The sequence below is a fragment of the Labrus mixtus genome, chromosome 7 (assembly GCF_963584025.1).
Source record: "Labrus mixtus chromosome 7, fLabMix1.1, whole genome shotgun sequence".
NCBI classification, from domain to species: Eukaryota; Metazoa; Chordata; class Actinopteri; order Labriformes; family Labridae; genus Labrus; species Labrus mixtus.
The window spans coordinates 19,128,042-19,150,172 of NC_083618.1; the positions used below are offsets into that span (position 1 = coordinate 19,128,042).

Consider the following 22,131-nt stretch of genomic DNA (forward strand, 5'->3'; position numbering starts at 1 on the left):
AAGAGGATGGTTTTGGTGCTTGAGCATCGATTACATAATAGTTTAAAGGACGAATGTTAAATTTTTTTGTGTGACTCTTTCGTCATGGAGTAGCAATCTATAATTAATAACCCTCATGTAAAGCTAATGATGAAAAAGGCATTGCTTTGAGTATGATGCTCCCGATACAGTCAATAGAACAAACATACGAGAAAAAGCCACAACCTCCTGCTGACTTGCTGAAACTGTATGGTCATGCAATATTTAATCTTTTTAAATATAATGAGACATTAGAAAACAAATGGCCCTTTCTTAAATGTTTACAGTCGCTTAGCGCTCAGTGATAATCATTCAAAGTTACGAGGACTGCTGGGAGATTTCTCACAAAAATTAGAAGACTCTCAGGAATCTATTTCAAATACAAATGAGCTTCTGCACTTAGTGTGTTGTTGTGCACATGTGCAACGTTTGAGCCTTTTTCTGAATGATTAAGGCATTATCCAGGTTAATTATTATCATTATCCTTCTCACGTTCTGGAATTTAGAGAGTGTAGATAAACCTGTGTAAGGAGATCGATTAAGTGCCACAATGGAGCACTCTGGTGATATATTCAGAAGGCAGAATAAGGACTAATCCTGAAACCAGGATATGATGCTGATATCAAACATTGCCATAATAGGATACTAGGGAACATGTACACCATCAATGACGACTTAGAATAACCTTACAGTTTCAATCATCTGTATTGTTTTATCTTTTCTGTCTAAATAGGCACATATATTTGTCCATTATGTTTTTGATATACTCCACATGAAGAGCAAACAGCTACTCCTGTTAGTTTAGTAGCCTGTAGTGTGGCATGATGGAAATGTTCTCCCTCTCTCCCACACCTTTCCTGTCAATCTTCAGCTTTCACTGTTTTATTATAGACAAATACCAGCTGAATATGATAAAAAATAAATATAGACGATGCCTCCATGTTTAACAGTCAAAGTAAGCAGTTGAGGCGTCTCTTACTCTTTTTTTTTTTAGCTGAAGGTAAAAACAAACAAACTGATTTATAACTTGTGACCAGCCAGCTCTTCTCTGAGACTTTATTACATTATAAATCAGGTGATGGGAGGAGGAGAAGAGGCACTCCGTGGGAACACTTCACTGTGTGCAACTGAACGAGGATGACAGCAGCAGGGATGCAGTTATTTCTGTAACAATTATTACACAACGTGGAGTTATGCTTCAGAGACAGCTGCTGCTGCAAAAGACCACCATGACGTGAAGGTGAGTAACTATCTGCAGGACCGATTTTTAAAGGAAATACATGAAGAGGGCGCGCAGAAAAAAATGTCCTGAGCTCGGTAAAAGTGTTGATTGATGGCAAAAGAATGAACAAAAATCAAAGAAGCTGTGCAGAAGAAAATATATTGACATCAACATTTATGTTTATTTTTTTCTGTAAAATTAAACACATTGGTCCGGTACTTGGTGCTAATGGGAAAAAAACTTTGCTTCCACTTTTGTATAGACATCATTGATTTAAACTGTGACGTGTCCCTCCTTGCTGTCTGTTAAGAGATACTTACAAGAGTTTGACATACATTTGAAAGATTTTCAGTGTCTTCAGAAAAGGTTGCTCTCCTACAGAGTTGGACAAAGGACAGGGGGTTCAGCGTACAGAGAATTTCAGTCCAAAATGTAGTAACTCTGTCTAACAATCAGTTAGATGACCTTTGGACTACTCAAACAAACAGAACAATAAAAGAGACAAGCATGAGACACCCCTTAAAATGTGACTTCAATATTTTTTTAAAGATTTTTTGGGGCTTTTTTGTGCCTTTAATGGAGAGATATGACAGTAGATAGAGTTGGAAATCAGGGAGAAAGAGAGTAGGGAATAACATGCGTGAAAGGAGCCAAGGCTGGGCTGCTGCTTGGTGGACCATGGCCTCCATAAATGGGCCGCGCGCACTAACCACTGCCCCACCAGCGCCCCAAAATGTGACTTAAATATGACTTCCTTTTTATCTCATTGAATCATTCCCATAACTGAGCCTGCCTTTTTGATCTCACATGACGTCTTTGAAATCTTTGAGTCCATTGTTCAATCCAGTCCCTCATGACGCATCTAAATCCTTTGTTCCTTGTGAGTTATCAGCGTAGGCCAAAAGTATGATGAAACACAGACTTTGGCACGGTCCAGATTGATAGAGTTTCATCATTCTGGCTTTCCCAAACCATTGTTTTGTATTAGTAAGTAAACAATGACGGTTATCCTCTCAGACCTGAAGTATAGTGGAAAGTATTTTTGGGCATATTGATCTCTCTATTTAAAGGATTCTCAAAGCCGCTAAGTGTATGACCTGTGTGATTTATTTGGTGCGTTTCTATCGCCACAACACAAGTCTGGTTACATGTGTGGGACAACATTAACACATGGTAATCTAACAGTTTCTAGTCTAGGAGTAACTAGAAACGACAGATTGTTTTGGTTATCTACAATAAAGTCTTGCTAATCAGCTGATAATTGGCTGCTTACTTTTGTTATCATGGACAAGGGAGAGGAATGACGTCATTTGGGAACATCACAAACTGCTAATTACATCATTGAGGACGCTAACATGATGGAGACACTGTAGCCATAGATGAAGGATAATCATGGGGAAGATATGGAGGATTGTGAGGAAGAGAGAGACTGTCTTGTGGAACTTCTTTTATCATGTAAGTATCTTGATCCAAAACCAAGTTACCTTTGTGCGTTGGGCTAACCTTAGCTACAGCTAGCAGGGCGCTATAGCTAGATGCTGCTAGCTAGCAAAAAATGTGATGTGCTCTTTCCATAGTAACTTTAGATGAATCTGCTTTACCATATTTATCTCGAGAAAGAGCTACAGTCTGGTTTGGTCACAGCATTATTTTGATGCAAAGCTATTTTTTTTATTTGGATTGTTGTGAATATTAGTTTGATATATTCACTGTTTATGTAGGCCTACACAAATATACCAACCACAACAAATTTAGTTTTTAGTTAGATCTTTGACGATGATGATTACTCACTCAGTGTCCATAACATTGTTAGAGGAGAACGGTTGCTTCAACTCTCATATCTCGCCAATAAGCAACAGAGAGAAAGCTGGGCATAATTTTACTCGATTTTTGAGTCTTACCAATAATTCTTAAGTGGGGCCGAATTTCCACCTGATTTTGCGTCGTCAGTCGTACAGTGGACCAGTGGTGGTTCTAGACCACTTTTACTGAGGGGGCCAAATTGGGGCCAGTTGTTCTGTCAGAGAGGAACATACGGGGGCTCTTCCTTTTGGAGGGGTGGCCTCTGCTTAGAACCGCCCATGCAGTGGACACTGAGGCCTTGACTTGTAGTGTGAGCTCTCAGGTCTTGTCTGATTAGCCTGAGCACATAAATTGTGAGCTTTGGTCATGCGTCTTAAAGAAGTGAATCGCTGGTATTCCAACCACAACTTTAATACAATCAATACAGTGTAAGCTGGGCCTAAGGGACCATCAATCAATTACATTTTCATGGGGACAAAGCTGTCTTGCGGTACATTCCTGCTGACTTACATTTCATGTCCACAGATGGCTGAATTCTGACATTTCAGTGATGCACAATCCAGACTGGGAAATACCCAAAGAAGCTGAATATGGTCATCTGAAGTCTTCAAAGCAGACAGCACCGCGTAGACTGTTAGAGATGAGTAAAGTCTTTATCTCTTTTATCGCCCAGGAAATTTCTTTGCACATAATCTTTTTTTCAAAATTCATCCAAAATCTTCCCTATCAATGTGCACCAAAAAAAAAAAAAAAAAATTGACAACTCAATAAAAAGCAGCGAGAGTAGCTCGTTATGTAACTTTCTTGCCAAAGGGCACCACGGTGGATTATTAGAGACTAATTCATTATGTGTATAAAAATCTGCATGTTTTATTCCATTAAACTTATCCTTTCATGTCAATAGTGTGTGTGTGTGTGTGTGTGTGTGTGTGTGTGTGTGTGTGTGTGTGTGTGTGTGTGTGTGCGCGTGTGTCTATTTACGGTACATTTCCCCTTTCCCCAGTTCATAAATCACATACAGTATCCGTTCATTAGTTTAAGTACATTTATGTTGTTACATTTGTTGTCCACAAGGGGGTGCCATGATGTTTTCAGTCTACAAAGGGCTTCCTCAACTCCGGCTCAGACTGGCTTGTTTAGATACAATCTCACATTATCTGTGTTCAGGATTTAAACTAAAAGACAATACGTTATTTTGAATTCTGTATTTAAATGTACAAAATCAGACTCTGAATAACCCATACTCAACAAACCTACACTGACTCCCTTATTTATTATTAAAAAAGTGGAGTACTATCTGGATGTCTTTAGAAACACAAGTCAGTGTAGGTATGATTCACAAAATCCATGAATTGTTTGCTTCTAAAAAAAAAAGAAGAATTGGAGACTTACATTTTCCGGTCGTGTCAAACCAGGAGTCTATGGTCCAAAAAAGGTGTTTTTAAATAGCATCGAGGAACAGGGATTAATTGTTCCCTTGAAACAATACATTCCTGAAGTCAAAGGCTGTGTGCAGTTACTTCCTCCCTGGTCAGTCCTGTTGTGTTTGCTTGTGTTATTTTCTTCAAAGCTGGACTGAACCACCACCTTGATGCCTTTTTGAACTGCTTTTTTTGAGCTTGGGAATGACGATAGAAGCGGCCTCCACCATCAAAGTTTGATTATTAGTTCAAGAATTACTCCGTTTTCTTGTCATTGTTGTGTAGCGCTCAGGATTTGTCTCACTCGGTGTTTGTACAGCAGGGATGACTATTGTGAGGAAGGATATTTAGTCTGATTCAGGTCCCAGCAGACATCCCCTCCCTGCTGCATAAGACAGACAAAATGAGGTTTGGGGAGAACAGGCGTCCTGTATGTTGACCTCTTTGTTGCTCATGGTGTACTTACACCATTATTACTAATATCTATTCATAGTATGAAGAGTTTTAAGTTTAAAAGGAACTTCCAATCTAGTATTTAGCAAGAGGATAATCAAGCTCTCTCTGAATTTAAGAACGACCTTTTCCGGTTACAGTTTTGACATCACAAAGTAAATTAAAACATGCTTAAAACAATGTAAAGCATTGCCTCTGCAATATGTCCCCATAGGCATTTTTTGTTGTGTATATCTTTCATGTGCTTTTAATATGGAAATAATGGGAAATAAATCAATAATCCGTGGCACACATAAAATGACTTTACTCTTGATTGTGAGCGAACAACATGTTTCGCCTGTAGCTTCCCCAGGTTCGCCCAGCGTGCCACAGATTATTGATTTGTTTTACATTGGTATGGTCCTGCAACCAAACGGCACCTAAAAATGTAGGTTGGCCTGTTGGTTATTACTGAAATACTGGAATTTGAGTAACATTAAATCCTTCACAGTGCAACCCTGAATTGCTGCATGCTATCATGAATAAAAAAAAACAGAATCAGAATCAGAAACATTTTTTATTGCCAAGTATATTTACACATACAAGGAATTTGTCTTGCTGATTGGTGCAAAAAGTTGATATCGAGTTAAGTTGAGTTGAATTGGGACACAGCTAGGGCCCTAGTTACATGGGTTTTGGATTCAAGGACGTTAATACATAGAACATTTAAAAAATGTTTTTTGTCAGAATGACTCCTTTGGTAGTTCTAGTATAAACTGAAAACCTCTTCACTGGACGCTGAATCACAGCAGTGTAAATCTCCTTCACCTCCTCTACAGAGCCTGAATGACTGAGCACATCGAACCCGCTCATTACTTCAATTCCCTTTCATCCAATCAAAATAATAGGATTTTTGCCATAAAAATTACAGCATGCGGCCCAGTGTGCAGTGTGTGGAAGAACAAGGGTGCAGTGTTTTTCCTGGTGCTTCTCTGCTAATGAATGGACCGTACCACTTGTTTGTTTTCTGTGTCTGCCCGTGCCTCCGTTTTTTCCTTTTTGCCTCAACTTCCTCTCTTTTTAATTGTCAGCAAATTATACTTTTAAAGAGAGTAATATCAGTTAACATCATTTAAACAATGATACAAACTGACAGGATCAACTCAAATAAAAACATGATTATTGCATGCTTTACCTTGAACTTTGAACACTGTATCATCTGTCAGCTGCAGCTTCCTGCTTCCACACCTGTTGAATACCAGTCATTCATCATCACGCACTTCTTCATTCCAGTGACTCAAACTGTCGTTTTATTACCTGACTCTGTTCCTGTTCTGTTAGACAGCAGACAGGTGATTAAATGTTCACATAACATCCTCAATTATGAGAAGATTATGAGCGCACCATCCTTCCAGAAACATCTGAAGCAGTAATGATAGTGTAGCCAGCTGTGGTAAAGTTATTGTTTCTCAGAGTGCAGTTTGTGTCTCATGCTGAACTTATTGAATGTGCGGCTCTGCGAAAAAAAACCCACAAAAAGTAATAGAAGAACAAAAAAGGTTAACAGGTAAAAGCTGGAAAATAAAACCAACAAGTAGGAAGCTTCTAAGAACAAACGTGATAATATATTGTCTTGATGTAAAAGCATTTGTGAAACCAACTACATGAACATCACAGACATTTAAGGACCTCAAAGCTACCAAGACTTTAATACCAGCTGAAGAAAGCTTGTCAGCCCGAGGATTACATGTACGTGATTTTTATGGACTTTATAATGTCAGCTGTGTTTATTGGCAAACATTAAAAGATGGTTGTCATTTTTTCACAAAGTTGCCATGCAGGAAGCCATGCCAATTATTTCTTCTTTATTTTTAAGATTTATTTTGGGGCTTTTTGTGCCTTTACTGCAGAGATAGGACAGTGAACTGAGTGAGAAATCAGGGAGAGAGAGAGAGAGTGGAGAATGCCATGCGGGAAAGGAGCCACAGGTCCGATGCAAGTGTATCTATTATTTTTTCCCCGAACAATAATAGTAATGTTATTTCACTAGCAAGGACCAGGCCACAACCATATACGTTTTAGATATATAATGAAAGCTCATATGAATGATGAGACAGATGAATTTATGTTAAGATAATGGTTATGATGGAAGAGGATGTTGTCAGTGAGGCTGGTCTGGATGGACAGGGCAGAGGGAGACTCAGGATGGGGGGGGGGTTCGGTCTCAAGCGTAATTCTGCCCGAGCTGATCACGGCCCAGACTGTGCCTCGAATTAGACGAACGAGATGAAGGGATGAGGAAGGAGGGTGAATGGATGAGAGGAAGGAAATGGAGGATGGGTCATCGAAGAACTGAGACAAACAGGGTGGAGTGGGATGGCTCATATAAGGAGGCTTGTCAGGTGATTGAAGGTGTGGTTTGAGCGTAGTCCTGCTCCTGAACATAAGTTAATATATATTAACTTCTTTTAAAATCAGAAATTGAGATTGGTACCATAGGATATGAATCGACAGGATAGAATATGATGACACAAGACACAATACTATACAAAACTATACGATACAAAAGGATACGTATAAATGTGATTTTTTTCATCTTATTCTATTTTTCTTTATAGTCTTTTGAATGTAACATTTTACATGAATGAACTGATAACAAAACAACCCTGATGTACAAAGTCCTTTACAAGCTCGGACTGATTGATTGAATAAACAACCGTCGTTGTTCTAAGCCTTGTTGTAGTGGTAGCTAATAATAGTTGGTTGAATGAGTCGACTTCTTTATCGTTCTCAGTAAAGTAGCATCCATGTACATAGCATGTATTTTTTAATAAATACAGTTAAACTTAATTAAATGAAAACTGTGATATTCATGCAACTAAGAAGAGAATACAGGAAACAACAATAGTTCGTATCTGGGATTAGATTTACATTTTAATTCACATCGACCAAATATTGCCAAATATGCATAAGCCAAAAATCTGAGAATGTGCACATTTGGGATTTTACAAATGTATTATTAGCATTAGTGGAAACAAGCTGATTTCCTCTTGTTTCTTTGCGTGTTTCTGTGTGTGTGTGTGTGTGTGTGTGTGTGTGTGTGTGTGTGTGTGTGTGAGCATTGGCGGTTAAATGAGGTGACAGGGACAGTGAAGGCAGGACATGAAAGCAGTGCAGCTCTGGCAGACACAGTGTTGTGGTTTGACGTAGTAATAAGCTGAATTTCTATTGAATTAGAAACCTGTTCTGGCCACCTGACAGTATTGTAAACTAGGCGTGGTCTACAGAGCTTGTTTTAGCCACCGTATGACACCAATCTTTCTACTGTTTGGTTTTAATATTGCATTCTGCCTCTTGTAATCGAGTGTAGGCAGCATGCCTGTCTGGCTGCACGCACGCACTCCAGTCCGTCAGAGCGAGAGAGTGTTTGAGGTTTAAACCACAGGGGCTCGTCATCTGTGAAGAGGCTGAATGTGAAAAGTGCTCTAAAGTGTGTCAGACAACCAGCAGTGACTCAGCAAGAAAGAACGAGAGAGTATTTGAGACTCTCTGCACGTCTACTATGAAGGTTTTAGAGAAGCAGTAAAACTCGAGAAATCTGTAATGTGAAATCTGAAATGTATTCCACAGTTCAGAGGAATGTAACCAGAGAGTAACTGTTAAAACAAAACAACCTGATTGAAAATTAACCTAGCAGGTGATCTTACCTGAAGCACCTGTTAGTAACTGTAAGAAGGTTGCACAATGCAAAAAGTTAGGGCGTTGTGCCGCAAGTGATTCTCTTCCTTTGTGTTTAATTACAGTTTACAGTGAGGTATATGTAAGCTATTTGGACTAAATTAATCTGTAAGGTTTACAAACTCTCAGAAGCTGTTTTTCACACATACAAGACAGCTTCACATTCCTCACAGGTGAAGTATAAGAGTCTGAAAATAGTCACCACTACTGTGGTAATAGACAGTTTTCTGCCTTCATCCATGCTACGTACCATTGGACATATTCACAGTAACAGCTGTTGAAAAAACAAAATTCTGAAGAAAAGAGTATGAAGCAGCTTCCTTATACTGAGGTCATCTCCCCGGCCCACTTGCCTGACTGAAATTTCCTGCTGCATTCATCCTAACTTCACAGCTGCTGACATTAAAATTTTACTAGGGGACTGCCATGAAGTTGACCCAACAATAAGTATATATTTAAGATAACATTATAAACAGTGTCTGTATACAACAAGGGTTAGCAGTGATGACAAGTACAAGTTAGTTTGATGAGCAAAGTATTTTGTTTAAAATAATGTACAAATTCATCTCAACCTGTCATCTGAAATTCAGTCGACCTAAAAATTTAAGGCAGCCCAGAGATTCCCTTTTTTCCCACAGGCTGAAACAGCTTGTTTATTTTTTACAGTGTTGTAGGTCCCCTTCGTGTACCTGTAGGCCTACACTCCTTTCTCCTTTTAATGAGCTTGATGAGATAGTGTTTAAATTGGGTCTACATATGATTATGTTTGTTTTTAGGGTAAAGTATTTTTTCATTCAAATAGTAAAGGGGACATATTATGAAAAATCAACTTTTACAGTGTTTTTGAACATTTATTTGGGTGTCTACCGACCCACACAATGTGAAATTAACCCATCCAGTCCTTTGTTTGTGGTCTGCATAAGTCTTACAACACAGAGAAAAATGCTCCGTTTCAAATTTGATTTGCTCTCCTTGTGACATCACAAGTGGGATTCTGGTAAAAAAAAAAAAAAAAAAAAAAATCCCCTCCCCTCCCCTGGTGTCTCCAGCCATGGACTCCACCCCCAGCCTAGAACAAAACTTTTGCACAAGTCCGCCATTTGTTCTCGCTACAGAGGAGTGATGTCTACCGGGAAAACTCAGGGGGGGCTCATTGCATTTAAAGAGACACACACACACCAAAACAGAGCGTTCTGAGAGAGCTGCTTTATACAGGGTCACAAACCTCCTCTGGTGCTTGATTCATGTTATATTTTGACCAAAGCACAGCACAGATGTTTCATTTAGACCACAGGGGACTGTTTGAAAAGGTTGAGAAGGGGGATAGTATGTCCTCTTTAATACTGTCCCCATCCACTGTCCTGACATTTCTACTTGCCGGGTTTACAGACATGTACAACTGCATGTACAACTTGCTCCGGGCCACTGGTTTTCAAAGATCACTGCCCGAACATTGTAACCACTGGCCCAGGAACGTTACTTTTGATTTGAAAAATAACAGTCACCAATTTACTCTTGAAGCATTCTGATGCAAAAGTAAATTACAACTTTTATTTAATTAATTGAGAACTAATTGTAAAAATATTGTGTATTTTTCTAATATTAATGTGCTCATGTTTATTCACCATGCTGGTAACTGTAAGAGTCTACTTAATCTGACTGATATTAATATGAGGCTGTGATAGAGCTGGAATTGTTATGATCACCTTTCTCTCCTTCTTTCTTCTCTGTGAGAAACTCTTCATCCTTAGATCTTTACTTTAGGAGCTCTCTTAAGGGCTAAGATGCTTTGTGAATAACTTTTATCTTTACCAGGATCTAGTCTTTAACTTTAAGGGGAAATTTAGCTGCAGCGTGTTCCAGCTCCAGCTGTCTGTCACTGTGGCTGAAACTTTTCTCCCTTCTGTTCTCGTCATGGCCTGCTGTCATGCCTGCCTCTCTGAACGTGCAGTCAGCTGGCCCGGACTCTGTCAATCATTCATCCGGGCCAGCGGGCCAGTTATAATGTCGAGCCCTGCTGTTCCACTTTCTCTTTGTGAAACTACAAATAGGAAGCAGGAAGCAGGAAGCAGGAAGAGAACCCACATAAAAAAAGAACCACAGGTGGAGAAACCTGGGCAGCGAGAATTGTTAAAAGTGTAAACAGTAAAGACAGAGAGGTGCAGGTGGAACTAGAGCAGGAACAAGAGAGGCAGAGAAACAGAGTCAGTTTGTGACTAGTCATGGTCACATGCAGTAAGCCAGGGCAAACCAGTGTAGTCCTGAACACTCTGGCTGCTGCAACACTCCTCACTTAGTTGTAATGTTTAAATAATGCATCATCATCATGACTACAACAGCTAGACTCAGGTTCACAGGAAGTTCAGTTTACGATTACACTGTTCTTATCTCCTCATCCCGTGACATAATAAAAAAAATACTACACTCTATATTTTGACATCACTAAAAGGGTCCACAACGAGGTCAGAGGTGTTTTGCATTATAGCTTGAACACAGTAGTGGTGAAGTTCAACTGGACACCTGGTTTCTTGAGGAACATGAGTATCAATCAATCAATCAATCAATAAATCAATAAATCAATAAATCAATAAATCAATAAATCAATAAATCAATCATTATTTGAATAGCGCCAATTCATAATAACAAGTGTTATCTCGAGATGCTTTACAAAAGAGCATATGGGATTGCATGGATTTGTCCTTTGTATTCCTCGCATTCCTGTTGTCGTCACTTCCTTGCTGCTGAGGTGGAGGTCGGAGCAGGCCGTGCATGAATGAGGACGGCGGTGGTGGCTGGGCAACAGGCAGTGGTTGCAGGACGACACGGTCTGATGGTAGTGGTTGGGCATCAGGGACGTTGGGTGGTAGTAGTGCCGGATCAGGTCGCTGAAGGTTGGGGGAGCTCCTTCTACTCGAGAGCCTGGCAAGGCCTCCTGGGCTTCTGGAGTATGATACAAAGACATGTCAGAGAGTGGTGACGGAGGCTAGCTGTTTATCACAGCCAACGTTACCTGTGGCAGTTACATTTACATGAAATTACAGAATGTGTATAAATGTAACTGAAAAGCTTCTCTGAAGAACTTTACCGTCGTGTTAATCTTTGTGACGCCTGTTGACAAAGCTGTACGTCTTATCTCTTTAATGGTCTCGTCTTGTACATGTGTTAGTCATGTTTTCAGAAGAAATATCTCATCCTACTTTCTTTCAAAGAAGCAACATGTAGCTCTGACACATACCATTTCAAATTGGTAGTGCAGTCCAAATTGAAAACATTGGAGAGGGCTCCCCACGAACCCTCCTCCCTATATATCTGTCCTTATATCTGAACCAGTTCCCCTTCACATCTCTTGTTAGCCTGGCTAACTGAGGGGTGTCAAAACGGCCATGTGGGGTACCTTAAAATCTCCTCCCCTGGTCAAAACTAATACAAACCATTCTGGAGCAGAATCAAAACCTAGAAGGCTGCATACTGGCTGCTGCATTGTTGTCAGAGAAGCCGACACTTCAACATAGCATGTTATCCTAATGTCTGATGATATAGCAAGGTTATTTGATGATCAATGGCCTGATGGCCTAAATATTTAAATAAGCAAAAAAAAAAAGGATCCAGGATGTGGTCTGATTGGCTCCAGTTATCTCTTACCCTATGTGACCCAGGCAGCTGAGCTCAGAGATGCTCCAGTGCATTTCAGCAAACACTGCAGCACCACGCTAATGCCATGTGACAATCTGTTTTCTATTATGCATGGTTCTGGAGGCAGAGGGAGTGACATTTCTCTAATTGGACATAATGATGAAGAGAGAGAGAGAGAGAGAGAGAGAGAGAGAGAGAGAGAGAGAGAGAGAGAGAGGGGGGGGGGGGCGGGTTCACTGTTGGGATTACTGTATAATGTGTGCACGTCATGTTTTTTATGAAGGAAAAGTTTAACTCCTCAAAGGCAAAGCTGAGTGAGCCAAAGAATTATGAGGCAGAGGCATTTTTATCACAATCTACTTTGATCTTATCTTCTTTCCACTCGTCTTTACTTGCTTGATTCTCCTTGCTACCAAGAGACAATTCAGATGATTCTACTGCTCTAAAAAGAAGCTGTACTAAAAAATGAAATAAATACTTGGCATGCTAGGTTTTTTGTATCTGTATTTGTGGTACCATTTGGTACTGTAACAACCTAGGATATTCCTACCCTATCTCCTTTAAATTAAAATAGCTTCATTTGCTTTCATTTTGGTGACCTGTTGACAATGCATGGTTTATGCTCACAGACAATGTTACTTGTAAAGTAAAAGAAACCCTACACTGAAGGATCAAGCTGGCCTTAGTGGATGGCATTTGTACAGAAGAGTCAGGGTACCTGTAGAACATATGGTCTGTGTGTTGGTTTTTTAAATTTTGTGATTTGTGTAAGCTGTTTATAAAAATCTTACGTCTCAAGTCACTGCTGATATTTCTCTATGAAACACAGTCATAAAAACTTAATTAATTCTATCTCTAAACTAAGTGCACTGGAGAGACTATTGCCGGAATCGAGTCCTTTGCAGAATACAGTTAGCAATCCAGTATCAAATTTCTGCGACTTGCCATGTGCAACCGACATTAACATAATTTCTGGGGTTCATAAGCTGTAACATTACAGCTAAACAAACATTCAATTAGGGGTTGCAAACTTCAAAGGGGCACATTTGAAGACCAATTGCATCACAGCATTGCATTGCATCAAACGCTGTCCTATTTAGAAGGCTCCTTCAATTGAGACCAACAAATGTGTCCTATACTTTTCCAAGGCCGTGAAGGATGACACAAAGAATGTTATCATATATCACATATCCTGAAATGCATTGGGGAAACGGAGGACTTTCAAGCAGCTGTAAATTACAATTTTGAATTGGACTGGTTTCAACTCAGTCAAAAAGTTAGCGATACTAATGTACGAAAAGGGGCCTAAAAACTTAAAGTAAAGGTTATGTTAACGCAACCAAAGTCATTTTGGTTACGTTAGCTAGTTCCGGTGCAGTTGACCTTTTGCTAGGCGATGGGAGCGGTACATTGTAATTAGGGGGTAAGGGCAGGGACAGCAACTGCATTAAAGGTAAATCCTCGGCAGACCAGAGCCATCTCCACATTAGTCAAAGAACACTTTTTGTCCCCCAGAGACTAAACTCGGTCACAGCTACTGTGGTAACTCCTTGCTCCCTAAATGGATTTTCAGAAACTCTAATGCTTTAACCAATAACTTTGGTGAATGTAAGTTAAAGACAGTACAAACAATAGTGACAGGGTCATGGGAAAGTTTACCACCAAAATTAACATTTAAGTCTTATATTTCATACTGCCCTGTTTTGTTACTGGCTGTTTAATTACTGTGGGATTAGACACATTTTGCCCTCCCCAGCTCCCTCACCCTCCACGCACCTAACGGGCGTCTTAATCGGGACGGACTTAGGGGCCCCGTGTCACCAGGGATGCAGCCTTTGTGGGCCCAGCAAAGAAAGGAAAGGAGTGTGTCAGCGATTTAGCCGAGAGTTACAGCCATTCTTGGCCTCTTGCCTGCTGCCTGGTCAACTGAGTTTCTGCGGGGGCACTGGGCAGAGTGACAGGGCCTGTTTCAGTGAATTAGGACCTTGTTGGACCTAGGTGAGCTTGCAGAGATTGATGAGGCGAGATGTAAAGAATAAGAATGGGCATTGAGTCTTTGTGATGGGATTCTGGCTGCCTCTGAACTAGCCGGTTCATTCTGGCTGGTTTGAAGTGATTCTGAGTGACCAGAGTGCCAAAAAGCTGCTGTAATGCTTGAAGCAACTTTCTCTAAGGGCTCTTTCATATGGTCTGTTTGGTAACTATGCTGGCATAGAGCAGTGATGAGCCTTAAAAAAAATGCCTGTTCAGAGTAAATTCCAAACCAAAACCGACAAACGTTTTGGTGACATAAATGATTTTGTTATAATTGTAAATGCACAGTTGTCAGATTGTGGAAATTTGTTTGAGGCAGGGTAGGCTTAGAAAGCTAGATTTTGAAGGTATCCAAGTGGAATTTCAAAGCCAAGATGTCCCCCAAACCAAATGATCAGGAATTGTTCCCTGACTGGGAACGGAGGAGGAGTCCATTTAAGTGTTGGAAAGAATGCACATTGCATTACTAGGTAGGCTGCATAGGTAGGTATGTAGTCAGACAGGTGAAAAATGACGGAAGTTTGGTTTTGGTTTCCAATTTTTTGAGATGGGTCTCAGTGGCACTATGCTTTACAGCTATATTTCCAGCTCCCCCTTGGGTAGGCATTCCCAAGCCAGGTTGGACATGTAATCCCTTCAGGGAGCTCCATTGGGGTCCTCCCCAAGTTGGATTTACCCAAAAAAACTTCAAAGGGAAGCGCCAAGGAGAAATCTTTTTATTATGCCCGAAACCACCTCTAGTGGCTCTACCCTGAGCTCCCTCTGGATGTCTGAGCTCCCCATGATCTCTGTGGCTTACCCTAGGCACCCTTCAGTGGAAACTAATTTTGGACTTGCATCTACGATCTCTTTTTTTCAGTCACTTCACAGGGTTCATGACCATAAGTGACACGGGTTGGAACATATGACTTTGACTGAGCATTAATTGGCAAATCTACACAATCCCACTTTGAACAAGAACCTGAAAAAAAAAACTTGTACTAGTTAGTCACGCCCTGTTGCTTATTCTGACCCCAACTGCTTCACACTCGACGGCAAAGTGTCCCAATGCCTGCTGGAGGTATTAATTTGTATTAATTATCTAATAGTATATAATGTAATATATTATAAAATAATTAATTGTATGACATTGTTTATTCAAGACTGGAAGTTGTATAGCGTTGGCCCTGGTACCTTGTTTTAGTAGTACCCCTACAGGACCCCCTGTGGGCTTAGGCTTTCTCCAAGTCCACAAAAGAAATGAAGACTTGATGAAAAATGGAACCGGGTAAGGATAAAAAGGTGGTCCACCATACCTTGGCCTGCTGAAAGCAAAATTATCCTATATTACCCTTGCATTAAGTCTGCAACCAAGGTGGCTGCTTTCAAATGTAATCAACTTTCTGAGAAAGAGAAGCCAGAAATGTTTGAAAAATCCCTCAGTCTATTGTACTTCCCTATTTAACATTTACCAGGGGTACATTTAAAGAAATATCACTATTGAAAAGAAGTTCTGAGAAGATATAATATAAAAATGATATGATTGAAAGGCAGGTGTCTTGTTTGACTTTTTCTTCACATGGTTCTTTCTTAGTGGCTGTGCTCTATCTTTTAGTTTCACAACAGCTCAGGCTAGTGGGTGAAGTGAAACAAATACGATTGAGAAAGCCTCAGTGACTAAAGTTGACACGCCAACGCTCTAAAAAGGCCACCACACACTTTGGCATACTGCACCACTCTGTTGTCTGTTGCCAGGGTGAATGTTGGTGTTTTTATAGTCATCCTGAAACCGGCCTCATGTGTCACTAAAAGTGCATGTTCTTAAACCTGTTGCACAAAAAAATTCAATGGAAATGAATGAAAGGAGTAGATTTACCGCTAACAGCATCGCATTTCATCATAGGTTTAATACCGGATAGAGCGATGGATAGAGGAAAAGCCCGGTTCCTTCTCCTGGTAGAAAGGAAAATGATAACCATTTCCTGGCTTAAACCTCTAACTCCCACCCTTCACCAATGGAGAGAAAGGTTAAAGAGAGAATACTTTTAAAACCATTTTTAATTCAGTATCAGAAGATGTCCTCGACATAGTAAATCACTCCTTACAGCTAGGTGTCGTCCCTACCGATTTTAAGACTGCCTTAATTAAACCTCTTTTAAAAAAAGGGAACCTGGATATTTCAACACCTAGTAATTTTAGACCCATCTCAAACCTGCCATTTTAAAGCAAAATTTTAGAGAAGTTAGTTTTTAATCAGTTGAGTGCCTTTTTAACCTCAAACACTACATTAGAAATGTTTCAATCTGGCTTTAGGGCACGCCACAGTACTGAGACGGCTCTGCTAAAAGTAGTTAATGATATCAGAAAAAACCTCGACAACAACAAGCCTTCAGTTCTGGTACTACTCGACCTCAGTACTGCTTTCGATACTGTTGACCACCAGATTCTTTTAGATAGACTAAGTGAGCATGTAGGCCTTTCTGGAAATGTTTTTAACTGGTTCACCTCGTATTTGTGTGACAGAAAATGTTTTGTATCGCTAGAAGACTGCACCTCCAAACAATACGAGGTCTCCAGTGGGCTACCACAAGGATCAATTTTAGGACCACTACTTTTTAATTTGTACATGTTACCCCTGGGTGGTGTCATCAGGAGGCACGGAATCTCTTTCCACAGCTATGCTGATGACACTCAGCTCTATGTGGCGGTGTCTCCTGATGACACCAGACAAATTGACTCACTTTTTAATTGTATTTTAGATATAAAAGTCTGGATGTCACAGAATTTTTTGCAGCTCAACCAAGACAAAACAGAGGTTTTAATCATCGGTTCAAAGGCTCAGAGAGAGAAACTGGCCCCCAAACTAAAAAAAATAGGACTCAACCCAAGTCAAGAAGCACAGAATCTTGGGGTGATCTTTGACTCAGATTTTAATTTTAAGGCCCACGTAAAGGGTGTCACAAAAACAACATTTTACCACCTGAAAAACATCGCCAAAGTGAGGCCATTTCTCTCTCTGAGCCAAACAGAGAGACTAATGCACGCTTTTATTACTAGCAGGCTGGACTATTGTAACGCTCTCCTTTCTGGTCTTCCAAAAAACACAACAAATCGGCTTCAGCTACTACAAAACTCTGCCGCACGAGTACTGACAAAGACCAGAAGGAGAGCACACATCACACCTGTTTTAAAATCTTTACACTGGCTGCCTGTTAGTTTTCGTGTTGATTTTAAAATTCTTTTATTAGTTTATAAAGCATTACATGGCCTTGCACCAGACTACCTATCAGATATGATTTTAGTTTATGAACCAGTACAGCCCCTCAGATCCTCCAGTTCCTCTCTCTTAGTTGTTCCACAGAGCAGGACAAAAACCTTTGGCGATGCTGCTTTCAGCTGTTACGCTCCGAGACTATGGAACAACCTTCCCGAGGGTCTGAGAGGAGCCCAGAATATAGAGATTTTTAAACGCAGTCTCAAAACTAATTTATTCAGTCTGGCTTTTACATAGTGTTTTATATCAATTTAAATCTTAACATTACTGTATTGTCTTTTTATCCTACTACAATTTTAAATATTTTCCTCTTATGTATTTATTTTAATATCTTGTTGCTTTTATGTGTCGTATTTTATTGTATTTTATTTTTATACATATATTTTATTTTTAATTCTTATTGGTGTGCATTGGTCTCTCAATGATTTTATAAATTACTTTTCGTCAATAACTTTTCTGCACTCTTGTTAAGCACTTTGAACTGCAATTTAATTTGTCTGAAAGGTGCTATATAAATAAAGTTTGATTGATTGATTGTATACTTGATGGAAAAATTAGTAAAAATAGATTTGTTCGTGGTTCTATGGGCTCCTATCATTGCTTACCTTACATTACCGATAAGACAAGAGACTGGTTTACATAATTTCATTTTATTGAAAATTCAATGGAAATGATCTGACATTTCATAATTTCTGCCATATGATGATTTAAAATGGTTAAAAATAGTAAATCTGGGAGGGGATTCAAACAGAAATATGAGTCATCCTAGGAGTAGATTTCCCGCTAACAGCATCGCATTTCATCATAAGTTTAATACCGGATGGAGCGATGGATAGCGGAAAAGCCCGGTTCCTTCTCCTGGTAGAAAGGATAATGATAACCATTTCCTGGCTTAAACCTCTAACTCCCACCCTTAACCAATGGAGAGAAAGATTAAAGAAAGAATACTTGATGGAAAAAATAAGTAAAAATGTATTTGTTCGTGGGTCTATGGGCTCCTGTCATTGCTTACCTTATATTACCGATAAGACAAGAGACTGGTTTACATAATTTCATTTTATTTGAAAGAAAAGAATATGTATATTTATTTTTGTTAATTTTGGTCGTGTTAGTCGACATTTTCATAGAGATTTATGTGAAAGGTTAACAATTGCATGAGTGTTTATTGACAGATATATCTAATGCCCGTTTTTGAAAAGCAATCTATCCTCCTCTACTTATCAAGAGTCTCCTCTGTGGATGAAGATGTTGCCATGAATTTTAATTTTACATGTTTGCCGAACTTTAAATAATTATTGTAAAATTCTTACCATGTTTCACCAACTGAGATATGTAAATACAAATATGCAAAGCTGAATAAAAAATTAAATAGTAAATCTTAAATGATCAGCAAATACATTTTCTTAAGTTACAAGACTCATTGTGCTTGACCCTGGCTACTGACATAAAATACTTATAAAATAATACTAACATAGAAAACACTGTTGTGCCCATAGCCATAAATCATCTGAGGAAACTTTGGATTTTTGGACTTAATACAGCAACATTTTACTGTATCAAGAAGTTTTTACCCCCATGGACTTTTGTCATGGTTATAGTCGTGAAAGCTAGTTCGAGTGCTTATCTTTCTGTAACCTCAAGATTCAACATTTGAAAAGCTTTATTGTCTATCATATAGTGACAGAAAATGACCTTTGGTTGGTGACTCAATACATTAACACCCATTGGTCCACATAAAATCATACCAACATTTCCATAAAAGCACACCATGTACAAAGCAGATCAAGTCCTCTTTACTGTATCTTCTCAGAAGCAAATTTGACAAGAATTAATATGTTGGTTGCTACCAACTTATATGACACACTACATGTTGGTATGCTCCTTTTATTTTAAAACAATGTCTTTATTGTTTTATCATCCCAATGGATAAAGGATTACCTCAGTAACATTAAAGAGCCATTGCTATTCTTGAAAATAGGGAAATAGATTTTGTATGCAACTACTATGTCCATACCATAGACTCCATACCTGCTCATCAACTTCTTTGTGATGGAACAAGTGAAAATATTCACAAACAACTTTTACTTCCTGGTCTCTTTATCTTACAGTTGTCAGTGTACATACCTTCCTACATTGTAACTAATATGGATCATTAACCAACATCAAGCAGTGTAGAGGGATCTCCTTCACAGTTATTCAAACACCTTAACCAATTTTTCAGCACAAAGACCTTCTTTGTATTAGTGACATAAGAGCTAAGAAGACTTGGAGTAAACAAATACAGCAACAATGCCCACGTGTTCCCACTTGAACACATTCATCAGGCCACCCTGCACGTTTTACTAAGCTGTTTTACAGCAACAGATACTCAGGAACATTTCAAACCCATAAGTTCTTCAAGGACTGGAATTGTTGGAACTAAAACACTTGAAATCAAATCTGTGCAAGACTGTTTTTTCTGATTATTGTTGCAGGTAATTATAACAAAAACATGTGGGTTGACCTTTTTTTAGCAACATGCTTATCAATGCCTCACATAATTCAGATTTTGGAGCTTCTCACCAGGTCATCAACATGCAACAAATCGGCATTGAAGAAAAATGACACTGAAAAGTGGCAAAACAAACTACTTTGCAAGTCCTTGTGCAATAAGCAGTGCTGGAAGCTCTGAGGCATAAAAAAATTAAAAATCTCCATTTGTGTTGTTTGTCAATCAGCAGAGCAAGTTAAGGGTTCATTCTGTAACCTATTTGAAATGCAGCATTAGATGTAATGCCAGCATATCTGAATGAAAACCCAAGACTTATAAGGGCGGCTGTGGCTCAGTTGGTAGAGTCGTCGCCTCTCATCCTGAAGGTCAAGGGTTTCATCCCCAGCTGAGCAACATCTCCAATGTGTCCTTGGGCAAGACACTCCTGCTGCTTCGGTGGCGGTGTATAAATGGATTAGTGTTGTACTTACTCTCTGATGTACGTTGCTTTGGATAAAAGTGTCTGCTAAGTGAATTATAACATTATAAAATATGATAACCAAACAATTCTGAAAACAAATTATATGCTATGGCAGATGCATCAAATGAAACACTTAATTAAACAGACTTCAATCCTAACTGATTCTGTTCAGATCAATTACAGCTGATCTAAAATGATGTAGGTTTAAGCACTGATGATGAGTCTTTTAAGCCAAAGATCAAGACCAAGATGGCTTCTGCTTATGTGAAGAGTTCTAAATTGGCTTTCATAAAAGATCAATTTGCTTCTTTGCTTAAGTGATGAGTACAGTCAGTTTTAACTTGTTCCTTGTAAAGCTAACCATTATCTCAATAACAATGAAAATATGTCAATGAAGACTGACTTGGAAGGGTAAAAAGGGTTTCATGTAAGTTTGTTGTTGCTAATGTTATAACATACTTCAACATTCTCAACAATGAATTGTCATTTCAAGGTTTAATGAATAAAAAAAGTTAGCAACCAATCTGAACCGTTGATTCAGCATACACCCGGTGGTTTAACATGAGTTAAGATTGGTTTTTTTGAGCCTCTGAGTTCCACCTGTTATGTAACATATTTAGTGTTAATCCTGCAATTTGAATAATTCCAACATGACAACAAACAAGCAAAGCAGACTGGTCAAATCCCTACAGACCAGCCCTCCCTCTGATCTCTCCATAAGCTGGTTTCCATAACCCTGTTGGCACTTTGTCTCTGCATTGATAGAAATATCTCTCTATGGGAGTAAAATTAGTTTTAGCCTGTATTAGATTCAATATGGTTGGGTAAAGCTATTTGGAAGAGAGCCACAATAATAAGCCCTTGAGAGGGATTCAGAAAAGTAGACCACAGCTTTAGAACGTCACAACAGAGGTTCAATTGTAGGCACTTCTGGGAAGAGTAAGGGGTTAAATCAAAAAAAGCTTTTTTATTTGGAGAACCCTTTTTTTCTCATAATTTGCATTGTTAAAGCTGTGAAAGCATTTTAACATTGTTAGCTGAGGCCAGGGTCACAGGTCAGTGGGTAAAAGGTTATCAGTTATCAACAGAGCAGCAACCTGTCAACTGTAATTAGATACACTTGAATTTACACAGCTTATTACCAAATGCATGTTGGGTACCATGAAGTTATGTGCAGAGAACAAGGTTTAAGATGCAAGGATATCAGTGATTGTCATTCATTTGCTAACTTAATGTTTTAAATACTGGTTCGTTGTTGTGCTAGTGGAAGTGGAAGCTCTGTGAAACAAGACATGTTGATTCTCGCTTGCTGTAATAAAAAAAAGCACATCAGAATGGAGGTTGTCCCAATCTGGATTTGAACACACCTGTGAAACATTCCATGAACAGAAATGTCAGTCACACAACCTTTAATATCTGGGTTCGGAGTTTTTCTTTCATGTTACCCCTGGCTATTAAATTATCTTCCCATTGCAAACTCTGATAATGGCATTGGGCCAGGAATTTGACTGTCAATATCTAAGAAATTATATGATGCATTACATTGAATACTAGGTACAAGGATAAAGCTGAGTGACTTTGGTGTTCAACATATGTCTTATCCCATTGAACCACCTTTTTGCTGAC

At 39.1% G+C, this 22,131-nt stretch overlaps 1 protein-coding gene and 1 long non-coding RNA gene across 2 annotated transcripts in view; both read right to left on the reverse strand.

The window, feature by feature from the left end:
• LOC132976879 (SAM pointed domain-containing Ets transcription factor) overlaps positions 1–22,131 on the reverse strand; it is a 217,033-nt gene that overhangs the window by 170,618 nt on the left and 24,284 nt on the right. The gene's annotated exons all lie outside the window — the stretch shown is intronic.
• Positions 10,219–10,545, reverse strand: LOC132976876 (uncharacterized). Its single transcript, XR_009673745.1, has 2 exons — positions 10,515–10,545; positions 10,219–10,481 (listed from the first exon to the last, which is right to left on the reverse strand). It is a non-coding gene; the product is annotated as an uncharacterized LOC132976876 (long non-coding RNA).